This window comes from Equus przewalskii, chromosome 1, assembly GCF_037783145.1.
Source record: "Equus przewalskii isolate Varuska chromosome 1, EquPr2, whole genome shotgun sequence".
Classification (NCBI taxonomy): domain Eukaryota; kingdom Metazoa; phylum Chordata; class Mammalia; order Perissodactyla; family Equidae; genus Equus; species Equus przewalskii.
Genome location: NC_091831.1, coordinates 104,585,692 through 104,609,696, shown reverse-complemented (window position 1 = coordinate 104,609,696; position 24,005 = coordinate 104,585,692). Strand labels below are relative to the sequence as shown.

General features: G+C 43.6%; 1 protein-coding gene across 2 annotated transcripts in view; it reads left to right on the top strand.

Moving 5' to 3' along the window:
* IGF1R (insulin like growth factor 1 receptor) overlaps nt 1-24,005 on the top strand; it is a 291,645-nt gene that overhangs the window by 6,541 nt on the left and 261,099 nt on the right. The window contains exon 1 of one of the 2 annotated variants that reach the window (XM_070619922.1): nt 12,330-12,595. The exons of the other annotated variant lie outside the window; for it this stretch is intronic. The gene's annotated coding sequence lies outside the window, so the exon portion shown is untranslated. Of the gene's footprint in view, nt 1-12,329; nt 12,596-24,005 lie in introns of those variants that run through there. 2 annotated transcript variants of the gene reach the window in all.

Sequence of the window (24,005 nt, the reverse complement as noted above, 5' to 3'; positions counted from 1 at the left end):
AATAAATTGTTTTCTATTTTTAAATCATCCATTTTACTCGTTGTAAAGTCCAAATATCAGTTTGGAAGATTTCCCTACTTTTTTCACTAACGCCAATTTCACTTATGGCTTATGAAATTGATTAATTTCAAGATCTTAAGGAAATACTGGTATTTCTTTACTTGAATTGAGAAATAGTTTCTTCTCCCTCCTCTCCTCCTCAATAAATGCATGTTGACCACTCATTGGACTCAGTTCTTTAAGTTTGAAAATTCATTCTGATACTGTAAAATACCTTACATAAGTTTTTAAAGATATGAGTCAAACCGTAGAAGTTGCTTGCTATGTTTATTTAAAACGCTAAAGAAACAAACCTAGTAAGCAAGGCTTTCAATTTTCTTTCTTTTTTCTGCCCTGGACTACAAGGATTTTTAAACTTATAGGTTGCTCTTCGGATTTTACTGGAGTATAACAGAAAGTAGTTTCTTTTACGATGAGTGCTGAATGCTTCTGATTGCAGTAACTTTACAGTGTGTTGTTGCTTGTTGTTGATGACTGGGGAAAGTAAGTAGGGAAGCAGGGACTGCCTTTATTCTCCTGTTTCTCCTCCTGGGTCAGTGCTGGTGGTGTGTCCATGGAGCTGAGTGACTTTGTCCCACATGTGATGGCTGATGGTCTTGAAGCCCACACTTTATCTGAAATAGTCACAGGGAAAATGTGCATGCAGATGACCACTGCCACCAGACACTGCAGAGGTAGCTGTGCCTGCTTTAAATTGCACACATGGTAATAGTCTGAAGTCTTTTGTTTTTCTTTACTTAAAGCGTTTGTATTTTAAAGACTTTAGAAAGTAGTCTGTTCCTAGTCCAGAAGGTTCTTGGGGGTGGGGGGACTGTATTGTTTTGTCTCACTCCTCACTCAGCCTCCTTAACAAGACAGAAGACGGGCATCTACTTCAGTAATAATTACATAATAAAAACGCCATTTGTTCAAAATTGTGTGTGTGTATTTCCATCCATTCATCCACATTCTGAGAGTTTTAAATACATTATTATTGATAGTTTGTATGGCTACTTTCCTTTTAACCTGGCGCTAGCTTTCTTTCAGCTGGCTTTGGAATTGTCACTTTAGTAAATCCGGTGTATGCATCCTGCTTTTTAAATTACTCTTGACACGGGAGAACAGACATATTTTGACAGTCTTAAAGCATACATGTTTTATAGAGCAGAACTTTTAAATTTCACTGAGATATTTTGGATGCCTCCTTTCAGCTTGTCCTCTCATGTAAAATGCAGTCAGTGGTTTGTCTCTGTAAAATGGATTATTGAAAATACGTGTTTGACTAAGTAAATGAGACAGCACCAATTTGAGTTAGGCACATTTTAGTTAATAGCGCTTTAAGGAACAGAAGTCTGATGATAGTTAGGGAGAGGTGAGTTTATGTATTAACAGTGTTTCAGTTTTCCCAAATTTGACGTATCTGAAAGACCTTTAATAATTTCCTGGAGAAAAGTAGGAAGCGTCGAGAGGAAGCCCAGGTGAGAGGTCTGTGACCCTCCTGGCTGTATCAGCTTGCAGCAGTTTTCTAAGTCATTAGCTGTTCTATTTGGATTGTAAAATCCTCAACGTTGTGCTCAGATTTATCAGTGTCATCCTGTATTCATTCTCCCCACCTAATTTTCCTAAGTCTCATAGTAGTAGGATAATATACAAGCTCAGGGTTTGAAAGAGAAGCACAGATTGCCATGAAAAGAAATGATCAAAGAGAGCAGTGACAGAGGAAGATGTGTTGCTCAGCTTTCCTTAGTTCTGTTGTCTGATTTCTGTGGGTAATGAATTCATGGCATATGTTAGGTCACAATGTCGTATACTTCTTTTGTTATTGTCACCTTACCTGGGTGATATATTTGGGATTTTCTTTCTAACATGTATGTACCTTGATAAGATTTTCCACAGCAAAGTTGGCTCAGGATGGGATTTCTAGTTAAATTTCAGTTCTTCAACCCATCCTTTCCTGGGGAGACGGGTTAATTGAATGTTTCCTTTCCATCTCACTGAGTCACTTGAAATCATTCAGATTTGCCCCTGTTTCTGGCTCCACCCTGGTCCAGTCCAGACCTGCATTGACTCTCTGAGGAGATGTTCATTTGGCCTCTGAGCTGGCCACTCCAACTCCTGTGCGATCCCTCTAGTTCAAGAGATTTGCCAGCCCCAAATTCTCAGCATGTGCCTTTTGTGGTGCCGAGTCATCGTCCAAGAATCCAGTCCAAGGCTCCTCATCCTGGGCTGTGATGAGGATGAGCAACTAAGACATTGCTGTAGGGATCCTGTGTTAATTCCCAGCACTCCCCAGCCCCCTTGCTTTAGCTCTGTGGTAAGTAAGCCGTGCTGGTCCTGTCTCCTTGATTTGGCTCCTGTGTTTGTGACCTGGCACGTTTCTCTGCTTTCTGCTCTGCCACCCCATACTGAATGGTGGAGAGCGCTCCTCTAGAGCACCGCAAGGTTGCCTGGTTCCGGTTTCTCCTTCACTTCCAGTTAGTTCTCTGGCCCCCAACAAGTTCTTTAACTTTTCTGAGTCTCAACAGAAATGTAGAGTCTTAAAATAATTGAAGGAGAATTTTCTCCTTTTCTCACTAAACAACAAAATAACATTTTAACGTATGTTTAGAAAACTGTCAGAAAAATTGGGCAGGGGGGCGAAGGTAATTTTTTTCATTTTTAAATATCTTTAGGCTTCAGATAGATCTGTGAGATAGAGACAAGATTGTAACAGTGTAAAGGTGGGACACTCATTATTTCCCCCAAGTATGTTTCTATGGTTTTAATAGATCTGAGATCCCATCCTTTAATTTCTAACTCAGATTCCTTTTCCTTCATGAAGCTTTTCTAGATCACCCTAACTTCTGTAGACCTGACTTCCCCTTTCCTCCTTTTGAGTTCATAGCCACCACTGTGCTGGTTACATGATTTGTTGTGTCTTGTACCTGAGCTGCTGTTATTACTTTACAAGGCTATAGAGAGCATTGGAGCCAAAGAGCTGGGTTTGAATCTTGGCTCCTCAATAGCTAAGCTCTCAGGCAGATTATTTAATCTTCCTATGCCTCAGTTTCCTCATCTGTGAAACAGTAATTTTAATAGAACCTATTTCATACATTTATTTGTGAAATTAAATGAATTAATACATATGTCAAGTCTTTAGAAAGGAGGCTGGCATATACTAAGCCCTCAGAGTTTAGCTTGCTGCTGCTCTTATGGACATGACGTCCTTGAACAGAGATGTTCTTTGGATAGTGCCAGAAATGTAGACACACTTGATATTTGACTGCCCTTGTCAACTTAAATGTGGTACAGAGCCTGGCACACAGTAGGTGCTCAATAAATGTTTGTTCTGTAATAAAACTATTTTGCTAAGGTGCTTTAACAAGATTACAATTTGCTTGTTAAACACAGTTGTGTGGTTTTACCTTTTTTTCAGTAAACAGTGGCCAGCCCCTGCAGTTCAACTTCCATTTCAGAGATCTGTTTATTATGCTTTCTCCCTTAATCCTTTCATTTGTCAGTTTCTGCCAGTGCCTGAGAAGTGTCCAGTGTGCACTTTGTCCACCTCACTAATGCGTAGGCGCCATCTAGTGGCCAGAAAGGAAACTCAGCCCCTTCCGCGACTGAATTAACAGTGCCCTAAGGATGAAGATAGCCAGCCCCCACACTCCCTTAGATTTTGCTTTCTGGCTTGCTTCCTGGAAACCCGGGTGCAGAAAAACGTGCAGACGGCAGACTTCTGTAGAAACCATTAGGATGTGGTGTTGGATTAAGATTGTTCTATTGTGTTGGTGAGCTAGCGTGAAAGAATTGGGGTCTTCCTAAGTTATGTAAACAATTTTGGCAGAGTTGTTATATCTAGTGTGCTGTTTACAATTCAGGGTTTGAGATTTTTTTTACAGGACTTTAATAAAGGAAAAGTTCTAAAATATACTTTTGAGATTAGAGATTTAAAAAAAGCCTATTGATTCATTTTGAAAAATAAAACAAGATTTACTTTCCATTGCTCTATTTAAATATGTGGTAACACTTTAATTATCATTCTTATACGTGTCCCCTTGGGCAATTTTATGTAGTTAAGATGCTCACCAGCCCTAAATCCAAATAGAGAACAATAAACACTTCCGGTCCTGGCGTTGGGTCTCACATTGGCTGTATTTTGTTAGGTACTTTTTTGTATTTGGTTTCCTACTTTTCTTGGAATCTACTTTCTCACTTCCTTAGTTGAGACTAACAGTGTATAGGTGGTTATTGAGGTTTACATTTCAAAAGATTTAGCCTCATTTCCCTGTGATTGCCTTTTATTATTTTTAATTTGGAAATCATTTGTTTGCTATCTGAGAGAGGACTGGACCTGCCATCTTCTCAGACATTTTGAACAACAGCTCTGGCTGTGAAACAGGCTGTACTTATTCCAGTCTCTTTGCCTTGGCAGGTGGAAGCCCCTGTGCTTGGAACAACTATAGTACCAATTTGCCCCCTGGCAAACTCCTTTAAGAATTAGCTACAGTTTCACCCTTTGTGGTGGCCTTGATTCCGCATGCAGGATGGCCCCACAGCACCCTCTTTATATCTGTTAGTGCACCACTCCTGTATGGTTTCCCCCACTGGCTGGGGAGGGGAATGCTACCTTGGTCATCTTTGAATTCCCAGGACTTGGCCCAGTGCCTGATGCATAGGAAGACCTCAAGAAATAGAAGACTTCTTAAAGGGGTAACTCCCTCTACCCCATTCACTTTGAAGCACTCTTTACAACAAATTTATTTTCATAATGTCTTTATAGCTCTGCCAGCTGAAACGTTTTATCACACCAGTTACTACTACATAGAACTTGAAAGCAATACAGTTATCTTTAAAATCATTGTTTTGTCAGGCTTTTTGCACATTGAGGTGAATAAAAATCTTGGACCTCCTGGAAACGTCTCTTGTGAGTCTGGCCCTGTGTCCAGGTTGCCTCATCCCTGTGGAGGGAGAGACCTTGTTCGTAAGTTCCCTACAGATAGGGTTTAATAAATCGTTCATCCACACCAGTTGTGTTGGCGGTGGACTTGAAACCATGGGGGAGCTGGGCGCTTGATTGAAGGTAGGCAGTCAGGTAGACTGTGCTGTGTCGTGGTACCCAGCATGGCCTGACCCAGCATGGCCTGACGAGGCTGGGTGGGTGCTCCCTCCTCTGCAGCTGCTGACTGCTCATTCGCTCTCTTCTTTCTGAATGACAGCGTGGGCCTGGGCCTTTACTCATGGCCTTTCCAGCCTTCAGATCCTGAGACACAAGGCAGAGAGAGATGGAGCTCTTAGGAAGGTCTGGTTGGAACCAGCAGAATCACTGTGAACAGACATTTGCTTCTGTTTCTTGCACTCTTTTCTTGATGAGGCCAGCAAACTGTTGCACTGGATCCTAGCAGGAACAGTAGCCAATCTTATAGGCCTTTCCTCACGTGAGTGCCCTGTCTCCTTTCGGGCGCTGGTCCAGGCCTCTGACGGCCTCATTGTGGGGCCATTGCAGGTGAAGCCTGCCCCCTGCTCCCCCCACAGAGGAAGTTTACTTGTCTAGGATGGTGTGAAGAGGACTCCTGAATGTAATCAACACCTAAGAAATTATCCTTAAAAGCTTCATACTCCTGAGGAGACTTGTGAGGCGGGATATTTCTTACAGAAAATGTAAACATAATCATTTGAACCTGGCATGTTAATTTCAAGCGTAGCTTGTAAAAGAGTATCTTGTAAAATCTCCATGTGGATGTTGCACCGGGTGGATGTGGACTCAGCAGGACAAGCCAGGACAGCGCCTGCCTTTCATCTGCCCTTGTCGGTGGGGTTTGCATGTGCGCGGTGCTGCCTTTGAAGCCCGTCCCCTCAGATACCTCTCTGTCTCTCTCTCTCAGATACAGAGAGGCATATGGGAATGGGACCTATAGGCCTCAGTGTCCCCATCTGTAGTTTGGGATAATCCTGCTCTATCTGGGATGATGTGAACATTAGCAATGATGTATCTAAGATGCCCAGCAGAACCGGCCAGTAGAGAGCATCCAGCAAATGCATGTTTTTCTGCCTCTTCTTCACATGCCGTGGTAGCCCTGTTGGACTCTCTGTGGGACTGCAGTCCTCCTGCTCTGCCCCCAGCACCGGGCATTGTCCCCGCTTAATGATAGAGCTGCTTTCCTGTATCCACAGTGAGGGTTTGAGCTCATGAAGTCAGAGCCTCAGGCCAGCCTCTGGAACCACTAACCAGCCTGTCTCGCTGCACCAGAAGAGATGCTGTCTTTAAGTATTAAATGGGCTGGCTCCCAGGGATCCTTATGTCCCAGGTCGTCTCCTCAGTTGAGGAGGAGGGGTGGAAGGTGAGGAAGATACACAACCCTGCGTTTGGTGTCAAGGCCCCCAGTGTCCTCAGCTCTGAGGACAGCATATGAAAAACAGGCGTGATCTTTTTCCTCTCTCCTCAAGGAGCTTACTCCCCAGTTAGGAAAAGTCAGACACTGGTAAACAATCCCAGGCGATAATGTGTTCAGTGCTAAATTATGGGACTCTGACTAAGGGTTTGTGGAAGTGTGTGGGCTGTAGGGGTGGAGTCACCCAGCTACTGAAGGGCTTGAGACGGCTTGAGGGAGGACGTCTGGTTTTAGTGCACCTTGAATGTTTGAGACTCGGGGTCCCAGGGGACAGTGCCCCAGGATGGCAGAGCCTGTGGGGGGTTGTGGTGGCAGTGCACACCGATGGGGTGGAGCAGGCATCAGAACCAAGCGCACTGGGAGACGGGCCTCACGATGGGTAGAGAGTGGGGAGCTTTGAAACCTTTTGAGCACTAGAGTGGGTCCGGGGACAGGGTGTGCTGGGGAGTCTGCCCCGGCCCTTTGACGGGGTCAGCATTGGGAGACCAGAGATGGACACCCCAGTGTGAACCCATGAAGTTGTAGAGGGGGGAGACCCAGGAGGAGCATCTGAGCACAGCCCTTCAGAAATGGCGAAATCATTCAGCTCTTCTTCCCTCCCACCACCTCCCACCTGCCCTCTCCCCGACTTCATGAAAGCTCCCATGGAGGAATGCTCACCTTTGATGGAGGCATCAGGGGTACCTGGTAAGATTGAGGACCAGGTTACCACCGTGGGAGTACTGCAGCTTCCAAACTTACTCCTCCCTTCTAAAACTAAAAGTAGGGGGGCACTACCTTGTAACTTTCTAAGGGAACCAGTTTAGAGATGACCCTGGTTTCCATCTGAGCTGTGTCAGAGGGGCCCGGTAGCTCTGGGCTGGCTGGGGCATCCTGGGGCCTTGCTGTCCTGCGGTTGGGGGCGGGAGGGGGCTCTGCCCCCCTGCAGTGCTGGCAAACCTGGCAGGGCTGTTTCCAGCCCTCACCACATGGGCCGGGAGGGGTGAGGAATGGTTTGTTTGAAAGGGGATGCCAACTCTGCGTCCAGGTCTGGGCTTTGCTACTGGTGCTGTTTAACTCGTGTTGATTTATGTTTGTAACTCGCCTGGGCGCATTGTGGTTCTCGATGAGAAGCCGTCGCCGGTCCAGAGCCCAGGAGTGGTGCTGGCGGATTCCTGCTGCCTGTTCTGCAACTGGAACTGTTTTTGCCTACAGATAACAGGAAAAGACACAGTAAAGCAAGAGGCTTCCTTGGAAGGTGGTATCACTTAGCCTGGGGGCTTTTGTATTCTGTTCCTGTGATCAGGAGAGTGAATTCTGAATTTTAAATCATTTTTCAGCTGTTCCAGCAAGCGGAGCCTAAGCATCTCAGACAGTCTGTTTTCTCCAGTTGGAAGCAGGCCTTCTGCTGTGTCCCAGATCACTTTTCCCCCAATTATGTTTGATGGTCCGGATTCCCTTTTGAGATTTGAATTAGAGCCCAGAGCCTCTCAAAATGAGAAGTCTCCTGGTGGACTGTGCCTGAGACACCTGTTTCCCCTCTCCACCCCAGTTTCCTCATCTGTAAAATGGGAGATGATAGTGGCACCCATCGCAGAGTTTGGTTACAAGTATTTCACGAGTGAACACACGTGAATCCCTTAGAACCAAGCGCCTATCCTAAGCACTAGGGGTTAGCTGTTATTGTTATTAAGGGTGAGTGAAATATATACATTGGACATTGTTTACTTCCTTTAAAAAAAAATTGGTACCCTCCTGGGTGTGTGTGTACTGATGTTCACTCTTGGCTGCCTCTGCCTTTTCTGGCCTTACATTCAGACCTTCATTGTACGTGGAGCTCTACGGAGCGCCTGTGAAACCACCTCTCTACCTTGAGTTCCTTTCTCTTCCTGATGCTCCTGCCTCCGGGGAAGGGTGTGACACATTCTCCAGGAGAGGGATTATCGATCCCAAGAAGGCCCATGCGTCAGGGGGCGCAAATGACCGAAATGAGTCATTCACATAGTGGTGTGAGTGGTGTACATCCCAGCCCTCTCCTCCTGCCTCAGGGGCGGTAGGTAATGAGGGGTCATGCTACCTCCTGGGGACGAACCAGATCTGCGGGGTCAGGGGCATGAGAAATGGGAGTGGGAGTCATATCCTCAGCCAAAATTTAGGACACAGGGTCTGAAAAACATGGATCTACTTATCCATAAAAACTAATTAAAAGATTTTAAGTTGAGAGTGGGGAAAAACCGAGAACCTGGGGCCCTTGTGGGTCGAGGGCTGTTTGCAGGGATGGGAGTCCCCAAAGCCTGGGGCCCTGGGCTGCCGGAGAAGGCTCAGTGGAGTGGGAAATGGTGCCTCATTAGTAAACGTTTTGCTGGAGAGCCTTCCTCTAGGTCACAGGAGGACCCGCCCTCCTGCCCTGCTCCTTTGGGTTGTCTCTGTTTTCCAGGATTGGGATTCAGGCCTCATCCTGCTCCAGTAGCCTGTTAGGTGGACTTGGGTGGTGTCGCTAGGGGGCCATCACCTATGGTGGTGTTTCCAAGGGACATGTGTTTTGAACCCAAACCACCTACTAAACCAACTTAATGAAACAACTCATTGTAAGCGATGGTACTGTTTACCTTCTGTGAGAAAAGCTCTCTTAGGAAGAGGTGTTAATTCCTTTGGTTTAAAACTTATTCCTTGAGGCCAATAAGCACGTGAAAAGATGTTCAACATCACTAGTCAGGGAAATGCAAATCAAAACCACAATGAGATACCACTTCATACCCATTAGGATGGCAATTTTCAAAAAATTGAAAATGACAGTTGTTGACAAGGATGTGAAGAAATTGGTATGCTTGTGCCTTGTTGGTGGGAATGTAAATAGTGCAGTCATTGTGGAAAACAGAATGGCAGTTCCTCAAAAAATTAAGCATAGACTTGCCACCTGATCCAGCAATCCTACTTTGAGTATATACCTCAAAGAATTGAAAGCAAGGAGTCAAATAGATATTTGCACACCCATGTTCATAGCAGCAAATAATGATTTGTAATAGCCAAAATGTGGAAGGAACGCAAGTGTCCATCAATGGATGAACAGTTAAACAAAATGTGCTACAGATAAACAGTGGAATATTATGCAGCCTTAAAAAGGAAGGAGATTCTGACACATGCTATAACATGGATGAACCTTGAGAATACGTTAAGTGAAATAAGCCAGTCACAAGAAAACAAATACTGTATGATTCCACTTATATGAGGTCCCTAGAGTTGTCACATTCACAGAGGGAGAAAGTAGAATAGTGTTTACCAGGGACTAGAGGGTTGGGGGGAATTGGGAGTTAGTGTCTAAGGGGTACAGGGTTTTAGTTTTCAAGAAGAAAAGAGTTCTGTGGATGGATGGTGGTGATAGTATCAACAATGTGAATGTATTTAATGCCACTGAACTGTACGCTGGAAAATGGTTAAAATGGTAAATTTTGTGTTTATATTTTAAAGAAAAACAAAAACCCACCTTATTTCTTGATTGGTTCAACTGTGAGTGTATACCATGTGGGACAGGGGAGGAGACAAATTTAAGACGACCAACCCCTGCCTGTGGTGGCCACAGTTGGGGAGCCAGGCCAAGGGTATTGCAGGTGCCATGGGGACACAGCAGAGGACGTGCGAGGTCAGGGAGGGCCTCACCAAAAACGTAGATCTGAGCTGAGTCACCAGGGATGGGTTTGTTTTCCATAATGAGACAGTATCGCAGATAATGCTTTCCTTTCAGGGAAAGCAAGTCAGGAGTCAGACTCTCATGCCATCTAGTCACAAATGAAATTTATTGCTAATCAGCCATGTGACGTGTAATTGCTTTTTCATTTTCTTAGTTTTCCAGAAGAGAGATTTGTTTACATATTTGGTTCTCTCACTGATTATACTGGAAGTCTTTCATTTGTTTTGACAGCTCAATTTTTTATCGCACACTGACTCCCGTGTTACATAGGGAGCCCTGAAGGAAAGGGACTGACCTCTGCAAACAAGAACGGAAGGCTCTCAAAAGTAGGAAAAAGCCAGAGCCTTCACTTTACAGAAGAGGCAGCTGGGGCCTGGAGAGATGTGTTGCCTGAGGGCACAGGACATGTGCTGTGTGTCGAAGGCCAGGTCTACCTGTCTGCCATTCCAGCAGATACTCTCTGGGGCCGGTTCTTGGTACTACCTTGTCATCCTCTAGTTTAACCAGGGGTCAGGGCTCAGGCCTGGACCTGCTGGATTCCAGCATGACTGGGAGGGAGCCAAGCCTTTCTGGTTGCGAGAGGAGTTTTTTCCACCCTCTTTGGAGGAACAGCTCTTCTTAGTCTGGGCCCTGTGGGAGGAAGCTCTCTGCTGGCACTTCCTCCAGGTCTGGAAGTCAGACTGGCATTTTCCCTGCATCTTGGAAGCAAGCCCAAGTGACCACTCTTGTCTTCCCCTGGACAGGAAGTATTGTCACATGACAAAAAGGAGGCGTGCCCCTTCCATGGGTTGGTGATACAGCTTACAGAGCTATAGGGTGTCTGCGCCATCAGCTCAGGCTGCTATAACAAATTACTGCAGACAGGGTGGTTTAAACAATGCACATTTATTTCTCACAGTTCTGGAGGCTAGAAGTCCAAGATCAAGGTGCTGGTGCAGATCCGACGTCTGGTGAGGGCCACTTCCTGGTTTGCAGATGGCCGTCTTGTTGCGTCCTCTCAGGGTGCAGAGAGAGAGAGGAGAGAGCACGTTTTGGTCTCTTTCTCTTCTTATGAGGACACACATCCCATCATGGGGCTCCACCCTGATGACCTCATCTAAACCCAGTCACCTCCCCAAGGCCCCACTTCCTGATGCCATCCTTCTGGGGGTTAGGGCTTCAGCACATGAGTTTGGGGGGACACAAACATGCAGCTCTCAATGATGGAGCGATGTGCTGCAGCTGAGGCTTCTCAAAACCAGGACTCTATGGATAAGTTCTTGGCCAATTTTCAGAGCGGGTAACAGCTGAATTTTGAAAAATGAAATGGAATCCAGTACCTAAAAGTATACATTTTCAAGATGGCGCTAAGCACATTTGCCTTCTGACACTTTGGCCAAATGCTTGAAATGCATAGTTTGTCTTCTGTGCATCCTGTTGCTTTTCCTAAAGTGAAGGCTGCTTGAGAGGAGCACAATTATTGGGGAATATCATGACCCCATTTCCTCCGTTTTTGGACAAAGAAGTTGCTGCTTTTAAACTCCGCAGTAGCTACATAGAGGGGAATTAGACTCTAAGACAGCTTAACTTTTTTTTTTTATTTAAAAAAAAACTTTATTGAAATCTAATTTATATACCATAAAGTTCACTCCTTTAAAGTGTAAAATTCAGTGTTTTTTAGTATGTTAACAGACTTATGCAACCATCACCACTATCTAATTTTAGAACATTTTTATCACCCCCAAAAGAAACCCTGTAACCCTTAGCAGTCACTCCCCATTTCCCCCTCCCCTCAGCTCCTGGCAACCACTCATCTACTTTCAAGACAGCTTAACTTTTGTTTTTGAAAGCTCGATTCCTTGGTGAGCGCACACCTATTGGATGTATGGAATACAGTTCAACGGCACTCATCTTAACTTCCTCGGGGTCTATTCTGTCAACCTGACTCCATCCAGCATCAGTGGGTTGGGGGGCTGTGACGAGGACAGACGTGCTCTGCCGCGCGCTTCAGAGAGCTTGGCAGTTCTGCCTCTCTCAGCAATTCCGCAAGGCTGGGGAGGTGACTGTAATTGTTTATAAGCATTAACTGTTTACAAGTCATCCTTGCTATTTTAAACCTGACCCTGCTATTATGTTGTTTTGTTGCTGTTCACAGCTGAGTTTTGAGCTGGGTAGGATTTAATGGTGAGTCACTCCCATGACGGTAAAATCAGTATCGATCAGCCTTCCTGTTAATCCTGCGAGCAGTTTAGAGGCGAACGCGACCGTCTTAAGGCTTCTGCCGGCGAGGATCCCTGCGGAGGGTTGCTGCTTGACTGTTGGGCTTCCGTAGGACTCCGGTAGCCCCGTTATCTGCTGCGCTGAAACCTGCAAGGGGCATTTATCATGTTTCTTGGAACCTCTGCTGCCTGGAAATGGGGCATGTTTAAATGAAGGGGAGCCAAGCCCGTGGGGGGTTGTCTCCCTGAATTTCATCCCGCTACCCATCGCCGTTGGGTGGTTCAGTGAAAACGTGTCGGTTATTTGCGAGGAATTCATGGTGCGTTTCTTGCTGCCCCGGGCTCTGAATCGAAGTCTGATTTACCACTTTTTTCTTCTCTTGATCAGAAAGTTGCCCTGAGGGTCATATTTGCGTGGCTGCTGTGGGTCCTTATGGACTGATGGGCAGAGAAAGGTTGAGGGTTAACTACCTGGGCAGAGTGTGATGAGGGCAGGACATAGCAGGAGCACTGGGACCTTCCTCTTCTTGGCTCTGGGAATTTAGGCCACCGACTCCCATGAGGGCAGTGGGCAAAGCGCTGACAGCCACCTTCCCTCAGTCCTCTCAGCGGCCTTGCCAGGTAGTGTGGGAACTGAGGGGCGTCTGCCCAGGGCTGTGCAGCCAGCTCGGTGTCCGGCTTTGAGTCCTGAGCGTGGCTGCCTAGGCTGGCCACCTGGCGAGGAAACTGCACAGTGCACTGAGGGTCGTTCTAGCTCCTGACAGGGGTAGTGGGTTGTGTTCACTTATTTTGGCTTTCTGTCTGATGCCAGGCCTGCCAAGGGCGCACGTGAGGGCATGGGCTGAGAACGCCATTAGGTTTCAGCTACAGTGAGCAGCAGACTGGAAGGGTTTGGGGTTGCTTTTATTGCAGAGCACCTGGGGCAGACAGGAGATCAGGGGCCCAAGGGATGCTGAGCTGAGCTGAGCTGAGCGAATCTGGTTTTGTAGGAGTGGAAGAGACCAACTGGAGTGTCTGGATGTTCAGGGATGTGCTGGAGGTAGATAGGTGTGTGAAATGCAGCCGCTGCCTGAAGAAGAGCTCTCAGCGTGGTTGGGAAGATAAGGTGTGCACAGTGGCTGGGGTAGGACCTGACGCTTTTAGGAATAAGAACAGAATGAGTAGGCTGGGAAAGGGCTATGGAAACTGCCGAAGAGATACTGGTGCCCAGAGATCCTGGAGGCCTCATTGAGGAGGTGCTTGGAGGATCAAAAGGACAAGCACAGTGTGGAATGGGGTTTAAGAAAGGCTGGAGAGGAAGGTGTGTTGAGGTAGTAGTCGGGGGACGGTCTGGGGGCACATTGGGACTGGTTTTAGGGGTCCTCACAGGGCTAAGGATGTGGTTGTTCCTGAGGGAAAAAGAGTTCATTGGAGACTGATTCTCTCATTTGTACTAAGTTAAAGCAACACCTTGGAGGCTACTGGTCTTTGTGGAATAAACCAGAACCTTTCCAGGGAGGTGGGGATGAATGTCTAGTGGAGGAGATGGAGAGAAAGCTGATGCCTGGGGTCCTGTATGGCACCTGCCTCGAGGATGTGAGGCGTTGTCACTCTGCACATTCTGGTTGTATTTGCCTGTATTTGATTAAGGCAGATTCACTTATGGGGATGCCAGAAAAAGGCCTCCCAAAATATCACATCTGACGGGAGTAAGGAGAAATGACTTGATAGGCATACCTCATTTTATAGCGCTTCACTTTATTGTGCTTCACAGATACTGGTTTTTTTTTTTTTTTGAGGAAGATTAGCCCTGAGCTAACATCTGCTCCCAATCCTCCTCTTTTTGCTGAGGAAGACTAGCCCTCAGCTCACATCCGTGCCCATCTTCCTCTACTTTATATGTGGGACGCTTACCACAGCATGGCTTGCCAAGCGGTACCATGTCCGCACCCGGGATCCCAACCGGCGAACCCCGGGCCGCTGAAGCAGAACATGCGAACTTAACTGCTACGCCACAGGGCCGGCCCCACAGGTACTGTGATTTTTACAAGACCCTCCACCAGCAAAAAGATTACAACTCGCTGAAGGCTTAGATGATGTTTAGCATTTTTTAGCAATAAAATATTGCTTAATTAAAGTATTTACTTTTTTTAGACATACTGCACATTTAATAGACTACAGGATAGTGTAAACATGACTTTTATATGCACTGGGCAACCCAAAAATTCGTGTAAGTTGCTTTATTGCGGTACATATTCACTTTATTGCAGTGGTCTGGAACCGAACCCACAATGTCTCCAAGGTATGCCTGTATTTTCTTCTTTGCTTTCCACCTCAGATCAACATGTTTTTAAGTCTGTCATCTAGTAGAACCTGCTAGTAGAGGTGGTATGTTTGATTTCTATAGAAAATAATTGGAAATATTTTACAAGGTCTGGTAGCTTTCTGGTGTTCGTATTATTAGGACTTTGGAACAGGACTAAGTTTCTGATTGAGTTGTTACTCTTTTGGAAGGAGGATGACGGTGCACTCTTTTCCCCTGATCAGCGTAATAAACTCCTGTGTCTCGCATTGATGCAAATACAGGCTTTGCGGAGAGTGAGCCTGCACTGTTCCTAGAGCTCCCTTTGAAACAGGTGAGCTAAAATGTGAGCATGTCCCTCTCAAACCTGGGTGTCTGAAAGGGTTCATGTAGTTTTGTTGCATGGGCTTTTGAGTACTCTGACTTAGCAAAATTTATCAGGTAGAGTCTTTCCTTAAAACAAAAGTGGCCATTGTTTTTAATCAACTGTAGGGTGTCTTGAGATGTGAAATATTTATAGTCTATTGCAGGTTCAAGATTGGCAAGGAACGAGGAGGCTGAAGCATGGGGCAGGCTCTGTCTGTGCACACCATGAGCTCTCACCCCCTTCTCCTTAGCAGCATCATAGACAAAAACCCATTTGTAGACAGTGAGTTCCCACTGAGCCTTTAATTATGGGGGCAAGGTATGCCAGTTGGGGCATGAAGCCAGAGGCTGGGGGCTTACTTACTGGTTAATTTTCCCTGCCCTTTTCTCTCTCAAGTCTCAGCTCTTTTAAGATTCAGAAAATAATGCAAAATGCCTAAGATTTCTGAAATTCCTGGCCCTGGTGACTTGACTACATAAAAGAGCCAGGATTTTCAGGCTGGCCATTTCAGCATCAGCCATTTCCCACTTCCTGATTCATAGCTTCCAGGATTTGTAATGCCTGTAGACTTTTTTTCTCTCTCTCTCTCTCTCATTTAAAAGCAGCCATTGAAAGAAAAAATAAATAGCAAAATCCCCATCCCAGAAGTTCTACTTCCTGTTGTTGTACTATTGAGCTCTGAAAAATAGCTTTGCAAGTTGAGGCTCTTGTTGGGGCTATTGCAAAGGAATTCTTCAGATCTTTTTGTTTGGACAGGCTGTCTGAAGGCGATAAGTTAACAGAACTTTAGTTTAATCAGCACAGAAGTGCATAGGCTAAATTTTAGAGTCTTTCTTATCTTTATGGTGTATATATGAATATAATCCTAGCAACAGTGAGTTGGGGCACACAGACATTTTCAACAATGCCCATTGTTTCCCTCATAAATTAATGTTTATTTCTAAAAGACTTATTCAGGTACAAATTATACTTTGTGAATATAAAAGAAGTGGAAATATTTATGATTTCTCTAACAAGGGAGAAAGATCCAAAGTGATCAAGAAAATGATGGAATGTCAGACTTCTCATTTTCCCACCAAACCTTTTCGTTAAATAAACGTGTGGATCAGCAAAAGTGTCTCAGGTTCAGATGCTTGCGTGCTAGGAATTTTGTTCCTCCTACTTGAAAATTCTGCTGTAGTTTGTGATAAAAGTCATAATGTTTTGAGTAATACAGAAGGCTTTTTAGCTTTAAGGAATGATGTCTTGGCCATTCAAGGGGTCCTGATTGAGTTAACTAATTCTTGTCCCAGAATGATTTCATCTGTGGTGACTGGATTTTTTCCCCCCCAATCCAGGTGCCTAAAACCTTTAAGCACGATATCTAGTGATACTTGATCTGGGACTTCTTAAGGATTAGCAGATATTTCTGGGTGGAATTCCTAATGTCCAGCTTCCGTTGTATAGAGCAATAATTGTTCTTTGAAGGTGCCAGGCTGCAGTGTTAGCTAGGAGCATGTTCAAATGCTATTGCCTACTTTCTCTGGAGTTATCGTGGGTCCATTTGGGGGGCACGTGATTTTACACAATATGGTTAATTAACATTAATTAACCAAACTGTGTAAACAGTGGGACAGCCTTCCTTCTAGGGGACCCTTTCTGGAGATCATAAATAGGAGGCATATCTTTCTGTTTTGTCTTCCCTCAACTGCCCTTCCAGTGGAGAAATAACAGCTGTCTTAACTAGGTTTTGGAGGTTCTCTCAATAAAAATTAGAAAAAAATACTCAGATCCTTGGGTGGGACTTTCTAGTTTGTTTGTTTTAAATCAGAAAGACCGTTAACTCTTAGTAGCCATACAAATCATCTGCGGAAACCTCGTGTTTGTAGCAAATGAGGTGGTGACCGCTGGGTCCTCCCTGCAGGGTACATGCTCTGCAATTACGGCTGGACACTCCTGGCCTCACCTTTGGCTGATGGAGACGTCTTTCCTGTTTCTGCTGATGGCATAGAGTTCTTGGAGTTGGGTGCTCTGAATTAGCAGATGGCAACTGCTTTTTAAGGCTGCTGTTCATTCTGCGAAATAGTTGACGTGCAAATGCCTGATAAGCACCTGCTCTGCTTGGGGCTCTGCTAATTAGTTTTGTATTTTGCATATTTGAGGCCAGCGTCTTTTTCTCTCTGGAAATCTAGCGAGCTTCCTTTCCTCCTCATCCAGCAAACTTTGTGTTGTGGTGCAGTTTTTCTCAAAAATACTTGTAAAAACTGTGGTGCTGTGTTCCTCTTGTCTAGTGAAGGCTGTCTCGAGGCCTTAGACAAGTTTAATGGGCAGAGTGAGTCAATGGTGGTCTCTGAATGTCGAAAGTTAATGCTGTCTATAGATTTTAGCACTCTGTATATTTAAAAGTAATGATAAATTCTCAGCTTTTGGGGAGAGTGGATTTTAGACATACTTTAAAATTATTACTATAAAATGAATCTGATTCTTGCATTGAAGCAGGATTTGTTATTAAATCATAATTGTGCATGCCCAAATCACAAAACTGTAGTCATGATTGCTTTAATTTAAGGTTTTGGGGAAACTGTAAGGTCCGTGAAAGTAAGAACCGTGTTCACTCTTGGGTCCATGGTCCCTGGCACATGGCAGCTATTCTGTAAATGTAAAGTAAAGGAATAGAGATCCAGAGAGTTCTAAGATCATGGTCAAGATCACAACCCAAACAAAGCTTCCTGCCTTCTTTCCTGGGCTCCCAGTAGATCTCATTGGGCCCTGTATACGAGGCCTAAAGAGAGGATTCAGATAGCTGTAAGCACTGATTCAACAATCGTCTGTACGTATGGCAATATAAGAGTTTCACATATTTGACCTGTTTAAAGATAATGTGCTGCTATGATGAACAATGAACCTTTAATTAGGGACAAATTTGCCTGCCACCTTATACTACAATGATTACGTTTATTGCTTTTTTCAAATTATGATAGTAATAAATGGCTATTAAGGGAAAATTAGAAAACATCATTAGGGAAAAAGGAAAATAAAAATCATCTTTAGTCAGTCAATCTAGAGATAACCATCATTAATATTTTGTTGTATTTTCCTGAGGTCTTTTTTTTTTCCTTTGAACTTATACCTATATGTATACCTGTATGTATTTTTTTAAAAAAATGGGTGTTACATTATATACACTGTTTTTTATCCTCATTTTCCCCACTTACAATCACATTGTGAATTTTTGTCTGTTACATTACATTTTTATCATCTGGAAGATGGTCTTTCATGGAATGATTCTAAAATTAAAATTAAAATTTAAGCATTTTATAATTTTTACCATTAAAAATGTGATACTGAAATTTCACGTTATAAACTGTAATGACCTCAATAAAAAATAAAATAAATAAAATAATGTGATAAAATCATTGTTGTTGTTTTTGTTTTAAAGATTGGCACCTGAGCTAACAACTGCTGCCAATCTTTTTTCTTTTTTTTCTGCTTTATCTCCCCAAATCCACCCCCCCCCCCCACCCCGTACATAGTTGTATATATCTTGGTTGCAGGTCCTTCTAGTTGTGGCGAAAATCATTGTTGATGTGCTACTCTGATTATTTCTTTGGCTTAGATTCCTAAAAGTTGAAAGTATGGAATACTGGGAATGTTTTTGTGTGCATACTTTTTTGTTTTGTTCTGTTGGTGAGGAACATTGGCCCTGAGCTAACATCTGTTGCCAATCTTCCTGTTTTTTTGCTTGAGGAAAATTGACCCTGGGCTAACATCTGTGCCAGTCTTCCTCTATTTTGTGTGTGGGATGCTGCCACAACATGGTCTGATGATCGGAGTGTAGGTCTGTGCCTGGAATCCAAACCTGTGAACCCTGGGCCACCAAAATGGAGTGCGCAAACTTAACCGCTATGCTACCGGGCTGGCCCAAGTGTGCATACTTTTGATCTTAGATAAATGTTGCTGAATTGCTTTCCAGAAAACTCCTAGTGTAAGCTTTACCAGTATTGAATGCCAAATCGAGCCTTGCAATTTGAGCATTTATAAAACTTTGTCTCACTGTTTTAATTTCCTTTTTTAAAATTATTGACGGGATCTTCATTTTTCTTTTTTTCCCATTTTTCGCTTGGGTTATTTATCAGTGCACTCTTACAGGTTTGTGTGGACCTTTCTATTATAAAGATGTTTACCCTGTGCTCTCTGTGTTGCACATGTTTCTCCTTGTTTGCTTTTTGTTTTTTTACTTGCTGAGATATACAGTTATTTCATTTTAATATAGAATAGCAGCCTCTTCATTATGGTTTTTAATCCTTTTGCTTAGGAAGCTTACACCACCCATGTCAAAATAAGTTAAATTTAATCGTGCCTATTGACTCCTAGTTTATGTTTCGTCTTTTTCTTTTAATTCTTTTAATGCTTCTAAGATTTATTTTGTATTTAAATAAAGTGAGATACCTCCCCCTGTTGATTATTCAGTTTTCCCAGCGTAATCCTGTTTTATCTTTTTCTTCATTGAATTATCTAATATATTTTATATTATAGGATTTATTTTAAAACTGTATTTTCCCACTGATTTGCATGCCGTTTGTGGTAAAGTCATGTTATCTTAACACATTGTAGCTTCCTTATACGTGTTATCATCGTCTAGGAAGAATCTCCACTCGGTTAAAAATTTTTGAAAAAGCATTCTTCCAGGTGAAGTTTTACATGTACGTGTTTTGTTTTTGCTTTTGCAAGTTGTCTTCACCACTCTCCTAAAAAATTAAAAAATCCGTTGGATTTTGATTGTGATTATTAATAAATCAATTTGGCAGAAAATAACATTTCCAAGTATTTGACCTCATTCAGGGACATTTCATGGCTGTTCATTTATTCAACTTCTGTTTTTCTAGTAAGAAATCACAGAAGGTTGTAGTGGTCTTATTCTTTTCTTTTTGGGTTATTTCTAGGTAATTAACGCTTTTTTTTAGTAACATGGAAGGACTCTTTGTTCCTCATTTTATCTTTTAACTGATTATTGCTTGCGTGTGAGGAAAGCGATGGCATTTTGTGTGTTTATCTTGTATCTACCCAATTCATTGATTGCCCTTGTTATAATTTTTCAGTTGATTCTCCTGAGTATTTTATGCAAAGAATCATTGATAACCGATAAGAATAATCTGGTCTCCATTTTCCCAGTACTTATACTTTTTCACTGTGTTGCAGGTATGTGTCAGTTAGGAATATAAATGGCTACAAGAAGAGGAAACATGCCTAAAAAAGGCTAAAGCAGGCAGGGGCTGATTTTTTTTTTTCAGTTCAGACAGTCTAGAGGGAAGCAGTCTCTGGCCACTGCAGTGTGTTCAAAGAGGGCGTGGAGGACTAGACCCCTGGCTTCTGTTTCTCCATCCATCCATGTGGCTTTCATCCTCATGGTCACAAGATGGCCTGTGCCTCCAGGCATCACATCTGTGTTTCAGATAGGAAGAAGGAGGAAGGGATAAAGGCAAAGGGCAAAAGGGCGGAATGACATGCCAGCAAGCCCTGCTCAGCCAACTGCCTTTCCCTTTCACGGCCAGAGCTGAGTCACATGGCCACCTCTGGATAGAAGGTGGGGGCTGGCTGGTGGGCCTGCCATCAGGGTTGGGTCAGCCAAGCAGCATTGGCTGCAGGGTCTTGTTGCATTGTCTCGTACATCCAGAATAGTATTAAATGCTGATTATGGGCATATTTGTCTTTTTTGGCTTATATTAATGGTAATGCCTCTGATATTCCTCAATATGTAGGATATCTTTTGGTTTAAGAAAGGTTTTCATCATGTTGAAGAATTATCTGTCTAGTTTTCATGGGTGACTTATTAGGATGGGTGTTGAATGTCATCAGATGTCATTTTGACATTCATTTAGATTCAGATGTTGTTGTTGTTATACCTATTACTGTGATGGGGGAATAGATTGATTGCCTCCTAGTAATGCTTCCTCAAATTCCTGGGATAGTCAAATAGTCTTATTTTTGGTTGTGGTGGGTGACTGTTTAAATTCCTAATTAAATTTGGTTTGCTAATATTGCATGTAGAATTTTTCGTCTCTAATTTTAAGTGAGATAATCTTATGGTTCTCTTTATATACTATCTTTTCCATATTTTGCTATTAGGTTTATGCTAGCTTTGTAAAATGAATTAATGACTTTCCTTTTTACCTTCTTCTCTGTAACAGTTTATATAGTGTGGCCATAAACTTCCTTTGAAAGTTCGAAAGAACTCACTTGTTAAGCAGTTGGAGGCTGACACTTTTAAAAATGGATGCTTCTGTGACAACTGTAAAAAATTCTTCCACGGGTATTGGTCTCTTCCAGATTTCTGTTTTTTAGAATCAATTTCGGTAAGTTAAAAGTTCTAGCAAATCAGTTTCATCACATTAAAAATTATAGCTCAGTTGTCTGTAGTATTTTCTTTACAGTGTTATTTCTTTGATATCTATTTTCTCATTTCTATTTCTAGTTGCTTTTCCCTTTTATTTTTGATTAGACCTACCAGAGCTTTCTTGTCTTGTGCCTCCCTCCTTCTTTCCCTCAAAGAACCAAAATTAGTTCCTTCCTCCTTTAAGCTTCCATACGCTTTGCGTGTGTTAGGATTCCATCTCTTCACAGGTCCAGTTTGCTGATAGATTGGAAACTCCTTGAGGGCAGGTACTGTGTCTCCTTTCTGTCTGCACCGTAGTTGACACATGACACACCCCTGGTGGTTTAATTCTTGCTTCCCTGCCTATGTCTTTGCATCCACCATCAGTTGTTACTATAGTTATTGGGAGGTTTTTAGGGACTGCAATCTGTGCAATGGGTGTTGCATTGACTTGGGGGCTTTATGGAGAGGAAGATGCTTGGATATTTGGGTTCATCCCAAGGGATAGCCTCTGGATAAACCTCCAAGTTAGGTGGTAGTGTGATTTGCTGGCTATTTGAGGAGCCCCAGAAGGTGGCTTAGATGGTCTCACATGGTTCCTGGCTGCAGAGGTGGAAGCCGAGTTGGGACGCTGTCACCCTGGGTAATGTTATATATGAGAGATGGCTCAGGTCCTCTCAGGGGCTCTGCTCCAACCTCAGGGCTATTCTTGGAGGTGCTATGAGATGCCCTTCACCTCCGTGGAGAGTCTTGCCCCCTGTATTAGTAAAAATCAGTCTGGCCCTAAATGGGATTAATTTGAAAATTCTGTTCATGTCTCTGCTTTAGCCCTGTATCAGGACAAGATTTGATTGTAAGGTCTTTCTCTGATGTCATCTGATTTACTGTTTGGTATATGTCACGACGAGGAGATTGTCATTGTTCAGCATGAGTGAGGTGGGGCAGAAGAATGCCATGATTTCTGTTGCATCCTGTGAAATCAACTTGGACTTTTGGAGTCCTTGTATTCTTTCTTTAGAGCGATGAAGGGCATGGGGGGATGTGTGGAGCAGGCCTGCATCATGGAAATCTGCAAGTGCCTCCCTCTGTCATTTGGTCATAGGAAACGTTCAGTGGTGATCTTGTTTGACATGATGTTGAGTAACTTCCATCTCCCAAATAATACCAGGACTCTGGTCTACAAAGGTGGTCTGAGTTCTCTTCCAGGAGGGGCTGGGAACATTCCAGGAGAAAGACCACCTCCCTTAGGTTTGCTTACGGTATTCCTGTTGGGTGAGCTAGTGTTCCATTTAGGGCCCAAGAAGTCTGACCTTCACACTGAAGAAGCATATCTGTGCTCTTGGATTATGTTTTCATGGGGAAGAGTGTCAAATGTAATTGTAAGAGGAGTCTTTTTCTTCAAGTAGTTGATTCAGAAACGTTGGAGGTTTAGTTGGAGAACTTGTCTACATTTTTACATTTTCCTTAGGGACACAGAAACTAATGTTTTTCTCTAGGTGGCTTTTGAAATTTATTTTTAATGTCTTATTTGGGTCTCAGGTGCAATAAGTACATATACTTACCTTTTCTTGCCATGCATTTTACTCAAAGTAGGCTCTTGGGCAGTGCTTCTCATCTCAGAGTTGGTGAACCTCTAGCTGCTGGTATAGCTGCCAGTTGTATGCTCTGGGGTCTGTACTGACCACATGGTGCTGGGGTGATTGGCTTATCTCTCTCTCTCCCCTTTTATTCTAGGGGTTCTTTAAGAGCAGGAAGCATGTTCTTTGTTTCCCCAGGGCACATAGTAGGTAGGTGATCATTAAAACAGGTGGAATTGGGTTGACATTACAAGGGTTTTAGAGGAGATGTGATGAGTTTGGGTGTGTGACCTAGACAGGAGATAAAGTGCCTTTTCAAGGATACGCCTCAGCAATTCCTCAGGTGATCTGGCTGTTTATTTTAGGATTCAAAAAGTAAAGGGTTCTGTTTAGCAGACCAAGTCCTTCACAATCTGATGCTATCCAGTTCTGTTGAATGTCCCTCATCGTCCTTGATTGGGGCTGTTCCCACTCAGAAGGCAGGGAGTTGCTGGCAAGCCCCTGGGTTTTGCAAAGGGATGTGTGCTTGTGTGGGCACTGCCCAGCTGGGTTACAACTTGTTTACTGCCCTTGGTTTTTAAGAGATGAGGTAATCCTAGCTCAGCTTAGGTTAGTACACAACGGTTGTGTTTGTTGAGGAAATCACTGTCTATTGAAGTTTTTAAGATGTTAGGGATGTTACGAATTGTAGTCAAGTGGGTATCCTCTTACGTAAGTGCATCTGACAAGCCAATTTTACAAGCACATCTCATCAGTTACAGTTGGATGGCAAGGTTTATTGTTTAAAGGTTTTTTTTAAAGTAGGGAAAGGAAGCCTCTATATAGAAACCAAATCGTATCAGAGGCCAAGAAATGGCATGAAGGCATGGGTATTTAGAAATCTGGACATAATTCCTCATTCTTCTCACTCTGTTACTTCTGATCTCTGGGGCACTAAGACAGCTGTTAATTGAACTATTTGTTCAAAATATTGAGATGTAATGAAATGCGAGTGTTGTGACCACCTGGAGGCTGTGGATCCCTGGGATAGTCCTGGAGGTGGATAAGGCTGCTCTGAGCAGCATCTTTACCAGCTTGGCCTCTGAGCTGAGCCACATGCTTTTTTTGTTCATTCTCAAATGGCACTCCCCATCCCTTAGCCAGTTGTTAAATC